The 16,873-nt window shown below is 43.2% G+C and overlaps 1 long non-coding RNA gene across 1 annotated transcript in view; it reads right to left on the bottom strand.

Annotated features, from left to right (window-relative positions):
* Positions 1-2,981: 2,981 nt before the first annotated feature.
* Positions 2,982-16,873, bottom strand: part of LOC140469079 (uncharacterized) — a 36,403-nt gene continuing 22,511 nt past the window's right edge. Inside the window, exons 2-3 of the long non-coding RNA XR_011955955.1 lie at positions 3,625-11,050; positions 2,982-3,480 (exon numbers count right to left, since the gene is read on the bottom strand). This is a non-coding gene — a long non-coding RNA (uncharacterized lncRNA). The remainder of the gene's footprint in view (positions 3,481-3,624; positions 11,051-16,873) is intronic.

Raw genomic sequence — 16,873 nt, 5'->3', positions numbered from 1 at the left:
TAAGATTGTGGTGTTTAATTAATAACCTTTTTAATGTATATAACTGTTGCTTATTTAATTTGCTTGGTCTTGAATATTCATTTGTCAACTTCAAATACAGGTGTATGATATTTTCTGTATATACTGAGAAAATTAAAGCTGGTACATAACAAGATTACTTACATGAAGATCACAGCAACTGTTTTTTTTGCTTTTCACTATACATAGCTAAGTTTACCTGCTATAAAAGTAAAATCTGCTACTGGTACTGTTTGTTTACTCTTTATTGTTCAATAAATCAAAGTCTAGGGTGTTTTACTTTGCAACATTCCAAAGATGAAGAGGGTCATGTAATAAAAATCACTCACTGAAATAAAATGAAAAAGTTTCTTTGTTCACTTCCTAAGTATACAATGAGTTTAACAAGCTATCTAGAAAAGTAAAACATTTTCCTGTGACATTGAAAGCTTTAAGGGTGATAGATTTACAGATGTCAAAAAAAATTGCAAAACATGGCAAGTGTATATTTAAAATGTAATAAAGACTGAGGAAAGTTGTACAAATATTTATGTGCATTGTAGAATTTGAAATTTGGGTCATAATAAGCTTGTATCTGACTTCCACACTGAGGCAAGATGAGTCAAATAGACGTCTAAATTGATATTTATCACATAGATTCATATAACGCAGAAAAGGCCCTTCAGCCCAAGTCTGCACCAAATTAACTACCACTAAATGTGTGCTAATCCTGATTTCCTGTACTTGTCCCATAGCTTTGAATGCTATGACATTTGAAGTGCTTGTCTAATTTTTTTAAGTAGCTGTGAGGTTTCCAAACTCCATTACCTGCCCATGCATTCATTCCCATTCCCACCACATGCCAAGAGAAATACACCATGCCCACCACATGACTGATCGCTATCCGATCACTTGAACCTCTTAGGTTGAACTTGAGTCAGGTTGATATTCAAGTTATCATTTGAACACTAATAGCATTCCAAAAATACTACATCAAAGGGACAAAGATGGCAAGGAAGTAATTATAACTATCACTAGAGAAAAAAATACTATAGAAACTGATGGCACTGAAGGCTGATAAGTTCCCTGGACCTGATGGGATGCATCCATGGCTATGTTTTAGGTGGCACTGCAGCTCAGTGGTTAGCACTGCTGCCTCACAGTGCCAGGGACTTGGGTTTGATTTCAGCCTTGGGCGACTGTCTGTGTGGAGTTTGCACATTCTCCCTATGTCTGCATGGGTTTCCTCCCACAGTCCAAAGATGTGCAGGCCAGGTGAATTGGCTATGCTAAATTGCCCATAGTGTTAGGTGTATTAGTCAGAGGGAAATGGGTCTGGGTGGGTTACTCTCTGGAGGGTCGGTGTGGACTGGTTGGGCTGAAGGGCCTGTTTCCACACTGTAGGGAATCTAATCAAAACGTTTTATTTCCTCCGTGTCCTAAAACTATGCCCTCGTGATTGACTTTCAACCAAGGGGAACAGCTGCTCTCTATTCACCCTGTCCGTACCCTTCATAATCTTTTGCACCTCAGTCATGTAGCACCCCCAGCAACCACCCCCCCCCCCCCCCCCGTCAGTCTTCTCTGTTCTAAAGAAAACAATCCACACCTATCTGATCTCTATCTAATCTTATGATCTTGGGACATGAAAGTTTGAAAATCTTCAGCAAAGTTACTATGACTTTCTTTTGTATAGTTCCAACAATTTGTAAGGTCAGAATTTGACAATTCTTTATCTTTAATTGCATTGAATAGAAATCTTAAAAACAGATAGAGATGGAACAATTAAACATGCTGCATTATACCATTCCAATTAATCAAGTACTCTTTCTCAATTAAATTTTAAAATATTAGATCTAATCATGGTATTTTGAAGCTAATCAAATAATTATCTGGAAGTTCTAAACAAAAACCAAACAACAGCAGATACTGGAAATGAGAAACAAAAACAAATTGTGGGAAAATCTCATTAGGTCTAGCAGCATCGATGGAGAGAAAGGAGGCATAAAGAGTGGAGCTGGAAAAAAGCACAGCAGGTCAAGCAGCATCAGAGGAGAAGGGAAGTTGATGTTTCACGTCAGAACCTTTCAGCAGTTGCTTGCCTTTATCCTCTAATGCTGGTTGACCTGCTGTGCTTTTTCCAGCTCCACTCTTTATCCACACTGACTGTCCAGCATTTGCAGTCTTCAATATCTTAATAGAAAGAAAGCAGAGTTACCTTTCAGGTCCAGTGACTCTTCTTCAGAACCAATGTTCTGAAGATTAAAAATTTATCTTCCAGCTCTCAAAAGGATATGTTAGAGTCATACAGCACAGAAACAGACACTTCAGTCCAACCACTCCATGCTGACCATGTTCCCAAACTAAACTAGTCCCACATGCCTACACTTGGCCCCATCCCTCCAAATATTTCTTAGTCATGTACTTCACTAAATGTCTTTTAAACAATGTAACTGTACCCGAATCCATCACTTCCTCTGGCAGTTCATTCCACACATGGAAGTGTTAAAAAAATGCCTCCATGTATTTTTAAAAATCTTTCCTCCTCTCACCTTAGAAATATTTTGATTGTTTAGGCTAACTGCCCGTCTTGGATTCATTGGCCTCTCTGTTGGTTTACCATGTATTTTGATGTGATCCTATTGTCACAATGCATGGTATGCCATGAGAGACTTTAACTGGAGCGTACTACAGTGGAACCTCTGAACAGTGTATCAGACGTTTGAATAGACCTCTCAAATATTAATGTTGATCTCTCCCTCTGCACAATTTTTATGGCTGTAACACTGTACTCTGCAGTCTATTCTGCTACCGTGTTGCACTTTGTATGGTATGACCTGCCTATACAGCATGCAAAACAACACTTGTCACTGCATTGTGGTACATGTGACAACAATAAATCAAACAACAAAGGGTCATTTGTGCTCTTTAATTTTGAGGACATCATGTTGAACAAGAAAATGTTAAGGAATGGCTCTTTTCCCATTTTTGGATACTATTATACCTTCTTACATGATGCAGCGTATAACTCTCTTTATTCCTTTCATTGACAGCTGCTCCTTTTCATTGATCTGTGACATTCAAGCTTGAGACTAAATCATTCATGATAATACATTTTTGGAAAGCAGACAATGTGCTTCAAAGTCTCTGCTGGTACTTCTCTATATTTTTGACGTAATGTATTTAACGTTACATGCATTTATAACAAAGACACGTGTTTAGTGTTGCTACTCTCTGGTGCTATCTTAAAACACAGAAAATAAACCAAAAACAGAATAAGAAGCCACAAAATAAGTCTATGAGATGAACTTTATTGTCTTATCTCAATAAAGTTAGGTGGTCATTGGAACAGCTTCGGCTTCAAGTTCAGCCATGGGCCTGGATCCATGCTCTTCCACCATGAATGCTTCAAGTCCCTGCTGGTAAAATGACGACTCTGCTGCAACCGCACTTCACCGCACTGCCGCTGCTGGCACAGTTTGGCTGGGAGAAGATGTGCAAGAATAATTACATAACAGAATCTCTGGCATTTCTCCACACAGTTGATCATCAGGCCTCTGCTTTGCTCTTTGATCTATGGCTAAAATTGGTAACTTTTACGCGAGAGATTAATAATGTCAAACATACATTGTACCACTCCACTTGTTAGGACAAGCTTCAACATGCCTTCTACTTGTACTTGTTGCAGAATGTGTTCATTTTCCATGTATTGTGTTTTCCACAATGGGGACAGGTAATATTGATTGTTTACTGCATACAATGCTGGGATTCTTTTCTGCTTTATATTCAAGTCTTCTTTCATCTTTATCTATGTAAAGAGGCATTTGATAATCATGAGCCACTTTTATAACATCTGCCATGAAAACAAAGTCAACAATAAGCCATAAAGTGGTCTTAAAGCTTTTATAATATAAATGCCCCATGTTTTGTGGTTGTCATGTTAACATTGGCTTTTACATCAGCAAGTAGCTTATCTATGGGGTTAAATCAGTATAACAATTTATGACAAAAAGTTATTGTTGTTTACCTGACTTGAACTGGATAGACTCACAAGTGTTGACAATCACTTTACAAGTTCAGAGTTCTTGCATCACAAAAACAAATTGAGCATGATGCGCTACAAAAAAAGACTATACAAAAATTCACAACAGAAAATTGACAAATTAAGTAACAATTGGACTTATAGTTTAACCACAAAGGAGATATTTATAAGAGTAACTTCAGGGTAATTAAGCAAAATAACAGAGATATTTCCATTGTTCCTGTTGCCTGCGATTGCTGACATTCAACGATCTTAACTAAAACAGATCAAAAGTAAAACAGTTTCTTATAATGACTGCTGGATATATGTAGTTAGTCAGCCAGCATCTGACAGAGAAAGGTTGATAATCATTCGTATTTTTTTTCAGCAGTGTACTGAATGTTTATTGAAACTGACTTCTTAACGACTGTATCTTGGAAATGTCAAAATGAATGTTGACTTCTACGTCTTTGATAAATCCCTTAGAATTTATAACAAAATATAATGAACAGTTAAGGTTTTGAGGAAAGGTTTAGAGGGATATGGAACAAAAGCAGGAAAATGGGATTAGTGCAGTTTAGGAAAACTGGTCGGCATGGATGAGTTGGGTCAAAGAATTTTCCTATGAAATGACTATTGGTGTTCAAAACCAACATTCAAACACAGTATTAAATTGAGAGATTTGGTGTATCTGTGGGAATTAAGCATGTTTCATAATCATATATTTGTCAACTCTGTTTTCTTCTGGTGGAAATTAATGTTTGTCCTTATCAATATTTTCTGTGACTAACCATAAAATAGGTAATATAGATGTGGTTCATGAAAGGGAAGCAGCAAGCAGGTGGTGAGAGGGTGAGTCAGGAAGCAACAAAGAGTGCTGTCAGTGAGTAGCTGGCATAGGGTATGTTGCAGAGCAGGAGAGGCATTAATCAAGTAACATGCCCTAAATCAGACCAGTGAGAAATAACAATAAAACACAGATCTTACAACACTAAATGAAAAAAAACGACCCCATTAGCTTATCAATGTTAAAATGGAAAATATAAAAGGGGTTACAGAAGTCACTATGATCGCAAATGTTTCAACATTGCCCTTCTACTGACATGCTGAGTACCTTCTTCACTAAAACTAGGAGCGTTTATGGGAGCTCACTCCTAATATGGTTGTTTAACACCATTCCTTACTGGATATGGTGGAAGTACAGAGCTTTGATCTGAACTGTTGACTGAGATTGCTTAATGCTGTCTATTTTATCCTGCTTTTTAGCAATCATGTATTGTAGCTTCACCGGGTTGAGACCACATTTTTAGATATGCCCAATACTGCTCCTGACATGTGTCTTACATTTCTCATTTTTCAAGGTTTAGTTTGTTGGCTTGACAATAATAGCAAGAGGGAAGGAACTGCTGGATCATGAGGTACAGATTCTGTTTGAATGCAATTCCGTTGCTGTTGATGGCCTGCCTCATGGATACCAAATTTTGACCTCCCAGATCTCTTCTTAATCTTTCCCAATTAGCTCAATAGTAGTGCCACACGACACAAGGTGCCCACAGTGTTAAGACAGCATTAAGCCTCCGTAAGGACGGTGTGGTGGTCATTCTAATCAAAGCACAACAGGTAAATTGATGTGGAATTGATTAGGTCACATAGGCTTTTCCTTAGTGTTGGTTCTCTCACCAACTGCCACACTCCAAGACCAGCAGATATGTCCTTCACCAAATTACATCCTCTGAACTTGAGACTACTACATCAGCACCTCTATTATGTCTGCCCAGCCCATTGAACAGGGCACACCTAAAAATGATGAAGGAAGATTTGAATGGAAGATATAATACAATGAGAATGATTAGGTTAGGTTGTTGCTTGACTAATCTGTGAAACATCTTTCCCAATCTTTTGGCACAAATCCCCAAAGGTTAACGTGGAGGGCATCGCAGACTCTATTGGATAAGGTATGCCTTTGGCATTTCCACTGCTTATAGTGATGCCAAGGTGGTATATCCAATCTTAGTTTTATTCAACATTTCCGGAAAGGTTTCAAAGTTGACAGCTTGCTAGGTCATTGCAGAAGGCAATTAAGAGCTAACTACCTTGCTGAGTAGAAGGGCTGAGGTCACGTAGACTGTGGGGAAGGCAAATTCCCACTGTGTAGGGAAGGCAAATTCCCTTACCCGAAAGACAATATGGACTTTAAATAGTGTTTCTGTTTATCGATTCATGGGATGTGGGTATTGTTAGCTGGACTCGCAAATATTGCCCAAAACCTAGTTGGCCTTGAGAAGGTCATAAAACGTTTTATTCCAGATACTCAGATGCTGAACAGTAATACATGATGGGAACAAACTCTTAGGTCTAACTTGTCCATGATCACCAGATTTCCCAAACTAAACTAGCCCCATTTGCCTGTGTTTGCCCCATATCCCTCAAAACCTTTCCTATTCAACTACCTGTCCAAATGTTTTTTAAATGCTGTAATTGTGGACTTCTCCACTACTTCTTCTGTTAGTTCATTGCAAACATGTTAACGGTATCATCTATAAATCATCCTAACAGTTGTATAAGCCCCTAGAAAGCAGACAGGACCCAATTTCTTCCCAAATTCCACTACTCAAAGAGCAAATAGCCCCGCCCGAATCAGCCTCTAAGCCTATCCCCAACACCCCCATTCCATCACCCAACCACATCGTCAGCATTCAACCATGCCTAGATGTGTTAAATAATAAAATTAAAATTTTAAGCTGCTATGCAAGGTCGTGAATTCATGGTGGTCTCATAATCCATACACTGGGACCAAGGATTTGGAGGTCATGCAACATTACCACCATGCTAACCTCAGGGGCTGGGTGTGGTATCTTGGAGTACAAGGTTTAACATACAAAAAAATTCCAGTTTATTGGAAACCACTAGAAATGCATTGACTTCGCTGTTGATACCCCATGGGATACTTAGTCAATTGGCTTATGTCAATGTCAGACTGTTTCATTAGCCTGGGATTCTGGCTTTAGCTGCCAACCCATATGTTTCTCTTCTGGTGGATGACACAATTGATTTGTTTGCTAGGCTATGTTTTCAATCACATTGCTGCAGGTTTGGAGTCACATAAAGGACAGACCAGGCAAGGATGGCAGACCTCCAACCCTAAAGGACATTAGTGAACCATTTTTCCTGACAATTGACAGTAGTTTCAAGGTCATCATTACACCATTCATTCCAGATTTCTATTGTGTTGAAATAAAATGCTACCATCTGCCATGGAATGTTACCTGGATCTCTGAATTAATATTCAAGAGAAAATATCACAAGGCCACCACCTCCCAAGATAAAAATCAGCAGACAATATGTGTGCTATACAAACACCAGACAATAACCATTTCCAATAAGATACAATCTAACCACCACCCCTAGATATTCAATGGTGTTATCATTACCATCCACTATCAACATCATGAGAGTTACCATTGACCAGAAACTGAACTGGACTAGCCATATAAACACAATGGCTATAAGAGCAGGTCAGAGACTAGGAAAGTATTGGCGACGAACTTACCTCCTGATTCCCATCATCTGCAAGACAAAGTAGTTGAATACACCCTATTTGTTTGGGTAAGTGCAGCTCAAACAAGACACAAGAAGCTTGACACTGTTTAGAACAAGCACATTGCTTGATTGGTAACACATCCACAATTATCCAGACCCTCCACCATCAACATTCCGTAGCCAGCGTGTGTACCACCTATGAGATGCATTGCTCCTTAAGCAGCACCTTTCATATCCTCGACCACTTCCAGGAAGCATTTCTAGAATCACTAGAACAAGGGCCGCAGATATACAGTATGGGAACACAACCACCTGCAAGTTCCCCTTTAAGCCATTCACCATCCTCAATTGAAATATGCAACTTTTCCTTCAGTATGTTTGGTCAAAATCATGGAATTTGCTCCCTGACGTCATTGCGGTTCTACCTATAGAACATGGCCTGAAGATATTCAAGAAGGCAGCTCACTACCACTTTCTCAAGGGCAACTAAAAAAAAACAGGCAGTAAATGCTTAGCCCACATCCCATGAGTGAATTAAAAAAAAGTTTCTCATGCTCTCCAATGGATCTGCCATCCATGTCAAAGAGAAATCTGCAAAAGTTGCAATTGGCATTTGAATGTGTCAGGTCACTTATCTTTTCTGCTCTGATAAGGTCATTGAATTTTTCTTACTTGCTGGAATCTACCTATCTTTCCATTTTGTAGGCTATGTCCTTCAATATTTGCTGCTACGTCTCTCTTGGCCTATCCCGTAACTTAAACTGTCAGTTCTCTTGCTAACTTTACTTTCATATCCTCATTATGGCCCTTTCTCTTACACAAAACAGTAGCCTTGGACCCACACTTCTTTCCCTTAAACAATATGTAAAATTCAATCATATTATGGTTGCTGCTACCCAGGGCCACTTTCACTTTGAGATCAGTAATTAATCTTAACCCATGGGTAGTACCAGTTCTAGTATAGTCTGCTTTCTGGTTTATACCATAAGTCATTGGCCTGAGAAACTGTCTTGAAAACACTCTGGACTATTCTTATGCATGTTTTTTGTGGACTGTATGTCGGTTAAAATACTCCATGATAATTGCTGACAAGCTCCGATTATTTCTTCATTGATACACCTTGGTAAATATTTCCATAACATCTACACTCTGCATGTCAAAGTGACCCCGAGCTTACAGTTGCCTGCCAATTCACTACACTGTGTTTCCATGTCAACTCTATTGTCCTAGGTCTGCAACAGTGCTCCAGCGAGACTCAACACAAGTTGGAAGAACACTACCTGAAATTATTGCTTAGGTAACTTCCAGACTTCAGGACTTAACATCGAGTTGAATAATTTCAGAGCATGAGCAGTTCCTTTCATGTCTTTTACCTACATTTACAACCCCAGGTCCTGTCATGAAATTGGTTGCTTTCAGCACAACCAATCCATTTCCAACCATTCATTGTCCCCATTATTACTTATCTAGCTTCCTTTCCAACCTGGCTTACTATCAACAATCTTTTTCTCTGCCAATGAAATAACTCGATAAAGACTTTCCCGTCACCAAGTCACCCTTTATTTACAGGTGCATAGTACATGACACCGACCCAGCTAGCTCAGAGCTGGCTCTTAGTATAAGCAGAACTCCTGATGTTACTGTTTATATCTGTCAGCCAAGACTCCCTGATTGGGCCAGATTAACAGCCCCAATCAGGAACTCATATTTTGAGGTTCACCTAGCTGACCTTATTCCAATCACATTTATCCCTCCCCCTCTAGGTACTGGATATAGGCCTGTTCTTTTTCCTGTAGCTTCTACTGGGGCATTTTCACACCAGGTTGGGTTCCTCTGACTCTGCCTCAGAAACTGTCAGTGTCAGCTGGATCATAGCCCACCTCTTGCACCCGGAGCAACTAGCCAAAACTCATCATCTTCAGGCAGTAACAGTGTCGGGGCTGCCTGCAACATCTGCCGTGTCCATCCCAATTCTCAGTAGTTTCATCGGCACTAGACAGAGCAGGAGAACCCACGGGTTCTGACAGCCTTACTAGATGTTGAGGTGCCAGGTATGTTTTGCTCCTGTCCTGTTTGCAAGCTTGCAGCTTTCATGCAGTCCATTTGCTCATTCAATACAGCATCTCCTACCTGAACTTTACGTCAGAGGGCCTGACCTCACACCGACCATGCCTCTTACCCATGCAGGCCCATTCTCATGGTCTCGACACCAAACTTCATCCCCTGAAGTAAACTACCTCTCTTGCTTAGTGAAGTGTTGGGTCCAGACTTGGCATTCCTGATGCTGTTTCACACCTCCTCCCCAACTCCGACCCCCCGCCTCACTCAAATGTGGGGGGAGCCTCTGGAAGTAATTTTTATCCTCATTAGGAAGCTGGGCATTGCCACACCAATGCAGCTATGTTTGACATCCCATCCAATCCTGGCCACAAAAATAATGTTTTACCAACACATTCATTTTGCAAACCCCTGAATAACCCTGGTGGGGTTCAGCCAGTATCTGGAAATAACCTTTAAATGGGACAACCACTACTGTTCACTATAATAATAAAGCATCCTCTATGGTGATCTGATCTCACTGGGTCCTGAAAGGTTTCAATTTTGGTTGTGATGGTCCTTCTGTTTCCCCCATCACAACCATCTGCTTTAGTTTTGCCAGAGTGGGATCTGTGTGTGTCCACAGCTTGATACTATCAGCGGTGACCGGAAGGGTGTCCAGAAAGTTTAAAACCAGAATAGACTCTTTGACTGGCAGCACCACAGGTGGTGCATCCTCCAGGTTGTGGTGGCTCAAGGCACTAGCACTTGACTCTGGACCTCCAGGACGGTGTTCCGACTTGTAATTGTGCGCATCTAGAATAATAGCCCACTGCGGAATTTGGCTTGAAATAATGGAAGACATGGTACTGTCCTCTTTTAGTTGCCCTAGCAGGGGTAGTGGTCCAGTACTATTACAAATTTAAATCTGTAGAAGTATTAGTGAAACTTTCTCACAACAAAGGTGACCGGCAAATCTTTCTTCTCTATCTGGGCATGTCTTTGTTCGGCATCAGCCAATGTCTGGAAAACATCTGCTACTGGGCATTCCTCTCTGCTGGGCCACTGGTGAGCCAACACTACCCTTAATACTGTACTGAGACATCATATGTCAGCACATCTCGCTTGGTATGTAGTATGCCAACACCTTAGACAACATATGAATTTTCCATAATAATTCATTAACCCAATGAAAGACCCAAGCTCCAGTACAGATGTGGGAGGCAGGGCACCTTTGAATGCCCTAACTTTGTCTTCAAATGGGTAATGTTCCGATTCTGTAATCCAAGCAGGTCATTTGGGATGCTTGGATCACATTTTTCCCTCTTAAGGTGTACTCAAACCTTGGAGAAACATTTAAGTTCTCTAAATGTTCTTGATTGGTCTTCGCTGTTATTAGCACTTCATCCCGATAAATGGCAACCTCAGTAGAGCTTGTAAAATGTTCTCCATTATCTACAGAAAAATGACAAAGTCAATGATTTCACAAAAGGCAGTATTGTGTATCAGTACAAACTCTTATGGATATTAACTGTAACATACTTCTGAGAATCACAATAGCAGGTATAGAGTCATAGAGATGTACAGCATGAAAACAGACCCTTCGGTCCAACTCATTCATGCCGACCAGATATCCCATCCTAATCTAGTCCCACCTGCCAGTACCTGGCCCATAAGACTCCAAACCCTTCCTATTCATACATCCATCCAAATGCCTTTTAAATGTTGCAATTGTACTCACATCTGCCTCTTCCTCTGGCAGCTCATTCCATACATGTACCACCCTCTGCGTGAAAAAGTTACACCTTAGGTCTCCTTTATATCTTTCCCCTCTCACCCTAAACCTATGCCCTCTAGTTCTGGGCTCCCCCCAGGAAAAAGACTTTGTCTATTTATCCTATCCATGCCCTTCATGATTTTATAAACCTCTATAAAGTCAGCCTCCAACACTCCAGGAAAAACAGCCCTAACCTATTCAAATTCTCCCTATAGCTCATATCCTGCAGCCCTGGCAACATCCTTGTAAATCTTTTCTGAACCTTTTCAAATCTTACATATGTTTCTGATAGGAACGAAACTAGAATTGCACGCAATATTCCCAGTGGCCTAACCAATGTCCTGTACAGTTGCAACATGACCTCCCAACTTCTGTACTCAATACTCTGACCAATAAAGGAAAACATACCAAACACCTTCTTCATTATGGAGGAAGTGAGGACTGCAGATGCTGGAGGCTAGAGTTAAAAAATGTGGTGCTGGAGAAACACAGCAGGCTAGGCAGCATCCCGAGGAGCAGGAGAATCGACGTTTCGGGCATAAGCCCTTCTTCAGGAATGAGGCTGGTGTGCCAAGCCGGCTGAGATAAAAGGTAGGGAGGAGGGAATTTGGGGGAGGGGCGTTGGGAATACGATAGGTGGAAGGAGGTGAGGGTGAGGGTGATAGGCCAGAGAGGGGGTGGGGGCGGAGAGATCGAGAAGAAGATTGCAGGTCAAGAGGGTGGTGCTGAATCTGGGGGTTGGGACTGAGATAAGGTGGTGGAGGGGAAATGAGGAAGCTGGAAAAGTCTACATTCATCCCGTGTGGTTGGAGGGTTCCTAGGCGGAAGATGAGGTGCTCTTCCTCCAGGCGTCATGTGGTCAGGGTTTGGCGATGGAGGAGGCCAACGACCTGCATGTCCTTGGTGGAGTGGGAGGGGGAGTTAAAGTGTTCAGCCACGGGGCAGTTGGGTTGGTTGGGTGTCCCAGAGGTGTTCCCTGAAATGTTCCGCAAGTAGGCAGCCTGTCTCCCAAATGTAGAGGAGACCACATCGGGTGCAGTGGATACAGTAAATGATGTGTGTGGAAGTGCAGGTGAATTTGCGATGGATATGGAAGGATCCACTGGGGACTTGGAGGGAGGTGAGGGGGGAGATGTGGGCGCAGGTTTTGCACTTCTTGCGGTTGCAGGGGAAGGTGCCGGGAGTGGAGGTTGGGTTGGTGGGGGGTGTGGACCTGACGAGGGAGTCACGGAGGAAGTGGTCTCTCCGGAACGCTGATAGGGGTGGGGAGGGAAATACATCCCTGGTGATGGGGTCTGTTTGGAGGTGGCGGAAATGACGGAGGATGATACGATGTATCTGGAGGTTGGTGGGGTAGAAGATGAGGACCAGTGGGGTTCTGTCCTGGTGGCGATTGAAGGGGCGGGGTTTAAGGGCAGAGGTGCGGGAAGTGAAGGAGATGCAGTGGAGAGCATTGTTGACCACGTCGGAGGGGAAATTGCGGTCTTTGAAGACTAGATTACACCTCCTACCACCCTGCCCCCTGTAAAAATGCCATCACATATTCCCAATTCCTTCGCCTCTGCCGCATTTGCTTCCAGGAGGACCAATTCCACTACCGAACAACCCAAATGGCCTCCTTCTTCAAAGACCGCAATTTCCCCTCCGACGTGGTCAACAATGCTGTCCACTGCATCTCCTCCACTTCATGCACCTCCGCCCTTGAACATCCAATCGCCACCAGGACAGAACCCCACTGGTCCTCACCTTCCACCCCACCAACCTCCGGATACATCGTATCGTTCTCTGTCATTTCCGCCACCTCCAAACAGACCCCACCACCAGGGATGTATTTCCCTCCCCACCCCTATCAGCGTTCCAGATAGACCACTCCCTCCACGACTCCCTCGTCAGGTCCACACCTCCCACTAACCTAACCTCCACTCCCGGCACCTTCCCCTGCAACCGCAAGAAGTGCAAAACTTGTGCCCACACCTCCCCCCTCACCTTCCTCCAAAGCCCCAGTGGATCCTTCCATATCCGTTGCAAATTCACCTGCACCTTCACACACATCATTTACTGTATCCGCTGCACCCGATGTGGTCTCCTCTACATGGGGGAGACAGGCCGCCTACTTGCTGAACATTTCAGGGAACACCTCTGGGACACCAGCACCAACCAACCCAACTGCCCCGTGGCTGAACACTTTAACTCCCCCTCCCACTCCGCCAAGGACATGCAGGTCCTTGGCCTCTTCCATCGCCAGACCCTGACTACACGACGCCTGGGGGAAGAGCGCCTCATCTTCCGCCTAGGAACTCTCCAACCACATGGGATGAATGTAGACTTCTCCAGCTTCCTCATTTCCCCTTCCCTCACCTTATCTCAGTCCCAATCCCCGGATTCAGTACCGCCCTCTTGACCTGCAATCTTCTTCTCGACCTCTCCGCCCCCACCCCCTCTCTGGCCAATCACCCTCACCCTCACCTCCTTCCACCTATCGTATTCCCATCACCCCTCCCCCAAAATCCCTACCCCCTACCATTTATCTCAGCCCGCTTGGCACACCAGCCTCATTCCTGAAGAAGGGCTTATGTCCGAAACGTCGATTCTCCTGCTCCTCGGATGCTGCCTGGCCTGCTGTGTTTTTCCAGCACCACACTTTTCAAACTTCTTCATTATCCTATCTACCTGCGACTACACTTTCAAGGAGCTATGAACCTGCACTCCAAGGTCTCTTTGTTCAGCAACTCTCCCTAGGACCTTACCATTAAGTGTATAAGTCCTGCTAAGATCTGCTTTCCCAAAATGCAGCACCTCCCCTTTATCTAAATTAAACTCCATCTGCCACTTCTCAGCCCGTTGTAATCTGAGGTAATCTTCTTCGCTGTCCACTACACCTCCAATTTTGGTATCATCTGTGAACTTACTAACTATACCCTTTATGCTCACATCCAAATCATTTATATAAATGATGAAATGTAGTGGACCCAGCACCATGCATGACTCATATCTAGCTTCGTGAAGGACACCACCAACCCAACTCCAATTTTGCAAATAACTCTTCTGTACAAGTCATTGGATATTTATCCAAATGCAAAAGGCACTTTACAATTTCTTTAAAATCCTCACAAAGGCAAACTGATCCATCAGCCATCACATTCAGCAGAACTAATGCTGCCCATTCTGCAAAATGTACAGGTTTGATGATTCCTTCATTTTCCAGCCTCCTGATTTCTGCCTCTCCTGCGCACACAAGGTAAATGGTACTGGGCAGGCCCTGCAGAATCGTGGAACTACTGCTTGGTCAACACATAAGTTCACCTTGGACCCTTTGTTTGTCCTCAGATCTTCCTGAAAGATATTCAGATACTAAATTAGGACTCAGGCAGCCATTTTCTACGCAAAAATGTTGAGCCAATGAAGTTAAATCTTTCTCAATCATTTTCACCCCATTAAGCTTGGGCCCAAGCCTTTTACTACAATAATGGCAACTGAACAAGCTGCTTCTCATAAGAGACCGGAACCAAAATTGTACCCTTAATCTGAAGGGGCTTCCCGTTATCAGTTCTCAGCCTGGCTGAGGTCTTACACAAACTTAAGGGTTGGAGTCGCAAGAAAATTTTGTTAACGACTTGTCCCTCAATCACTGACACAGCCACATCAGTACTGACTTCCAGTAGAACTGGGTGACCATTTGAGTAAACATTTATTTTGATTGGTTCTGATTTGGATGTTGCGAAGTAATTTAACTGTTCCAAACCAGCTGTAGATGGACTTTCCAGAGTGTGCACTCTCCTAGATACCAACCTGAATTCTCTTACTTATTTCAGCTCTAGTGGGACTCTTTTGCTGTATTGAGTCCACATACCAGCAGCAACTACAATGGGCTGCTGGCATGGATCCTGAAGAAAATTTTAACTGTTTGGCAGAGGCTTGGCTTTGCCTTGCCTTTGGGTTTTGCTACAGGCTGACTTATAGTCCCTCTGTTCAGGATCTGTCCTGAGTGACACTTTGCAACTGTGTTCACTCAAGTGGTGCCCCCCAAGCTCAGTCAGCCTGGCGAGGGTTTCCACTTCCATCAGCATACCTTGTAACTCATGTGCTCCACTTGCCACATTTTCTAATGATAAAGCCAATTGTAGTGCCTGTTTGAATTCAGGTAGGCTTCTGCTAGTAGGCGTTTTTGCACGGTCACATCATTAATCCCACATACCATATGGCCTCTCAGCATCTCATTAAGGGTTAAACCAAAGTTACATGTTGCGTGACCAAAGTCACACCAGTTGTCTTAACTTTGTCAAAAATCCCGATATGGATTCCCTTGGTTCTGAAACTGCCAATTAAAACTGATAACACCTCAGAATCAGAGGAGGCTTCGAGTTGTAATATTCCTTTGCTAAATCCATCGACTCTTGAAAGGTTTTAGAATCTGGTACTTCAGGGAAATTTAGGCTGCTAATAATCCAAAAGGCTACAGGTCCACATGCTGTCAGGAGAATTAGTTGTTTTTCATATGCCTGGATCAAATAAGTCAAGCTTCTAAATGGTGGCATGATGCCAGAAATGCTTACCCCAGCTCAAAGACAACTGTCGCCAGTGAACCTGTTCAGGGGCGTGTTTTCCTCTCATTGCCACTGAAATAATTCCACGAAGGCCAGTATCCTATTACCAAGCCATTCTTCACTTACATGTCCATAGAACACGCCACTGACGCAACTAGCTCAGAGCTGGCTCCTAGAGTGAGTAGAATCCCTGACACTCCAGTTTATTTTTCTTTCTTTTTCTTTTATATTTTCCCCAGCACCCATGCTGTGTGTGTGTGCAGATATGAGACACAGTGAGAGACAAGGTGTACAAATCTTTATTCAATTTCCAACACCAGGAAGAAAAAAAACACCTGGTGGCCAGTGACAAGCAATGCCCTTCTTAGAGGACAATGCTGGGTGATCAAACAGTGAAGGGGAGGGCAGGGATTAAGTCAAAATAGAGTTGGAGGGGCAAATAATACACTCCACTCCCTGCGGTGCCCATCTCTCCCTGAATAACTCCAGGGTGTTGGTGGAGACCTCTTGCTCCTTTTCCAGTGGCACCCGGGCTCCAACGTAACCGCTGAAGAGGGCAGGCAGTCGGTCCTCACGACCCCCTCAACGGCCCGCTGCCTGGACCTGTTGATGGCCAGTTTGGCCAGGCCCAGGAGCAGACCCACGAGGAGGTCCTCCGACCTGCCCTTCCCCTTCCTTACTTGGTGCAGGAAGATCACAAGTGTGGGACTGAAGTGACACTCCAGTTTATATCTGTCAGCCAGCTGGTTAACAGCTCCAATCAGGGAACACATATTCTAGGAGGGCCACCTGGCTGACCTCGTTCCAATCAGTACAGTCTACCCTGTTTTCTTTCTCTCTGGGCTCTGTCTCCACTTTCATTCCCCCCTGTCTCACCTCATTCCCCCATCCATCCCTATCATGAGCATAAATACACCTATTTCTGAACTGCTTCTTGTTCTGAAGGTCACTGGGCTC

Source organism: Chiloscyllium punctatum, chromosome 1 (assembly GCF_047496795.1).
Source record: "Chiloscyllium punctatum isolate Juve2018m chromosome 1, sChiPun1.3, whole genome shotgun sequence".
Classification (NCBI taxonomy): domain Eukaryota; kingdom Metazoa; phylum Chordata; class Chondrichthyes; order Orectolobiformes; family Hemiscylliidae; genus Chiloscyllium; species Chiloscyllium punctatum.
This window is presented reverse-complemented; position numbering and strand designations above follow the sequence as displayed.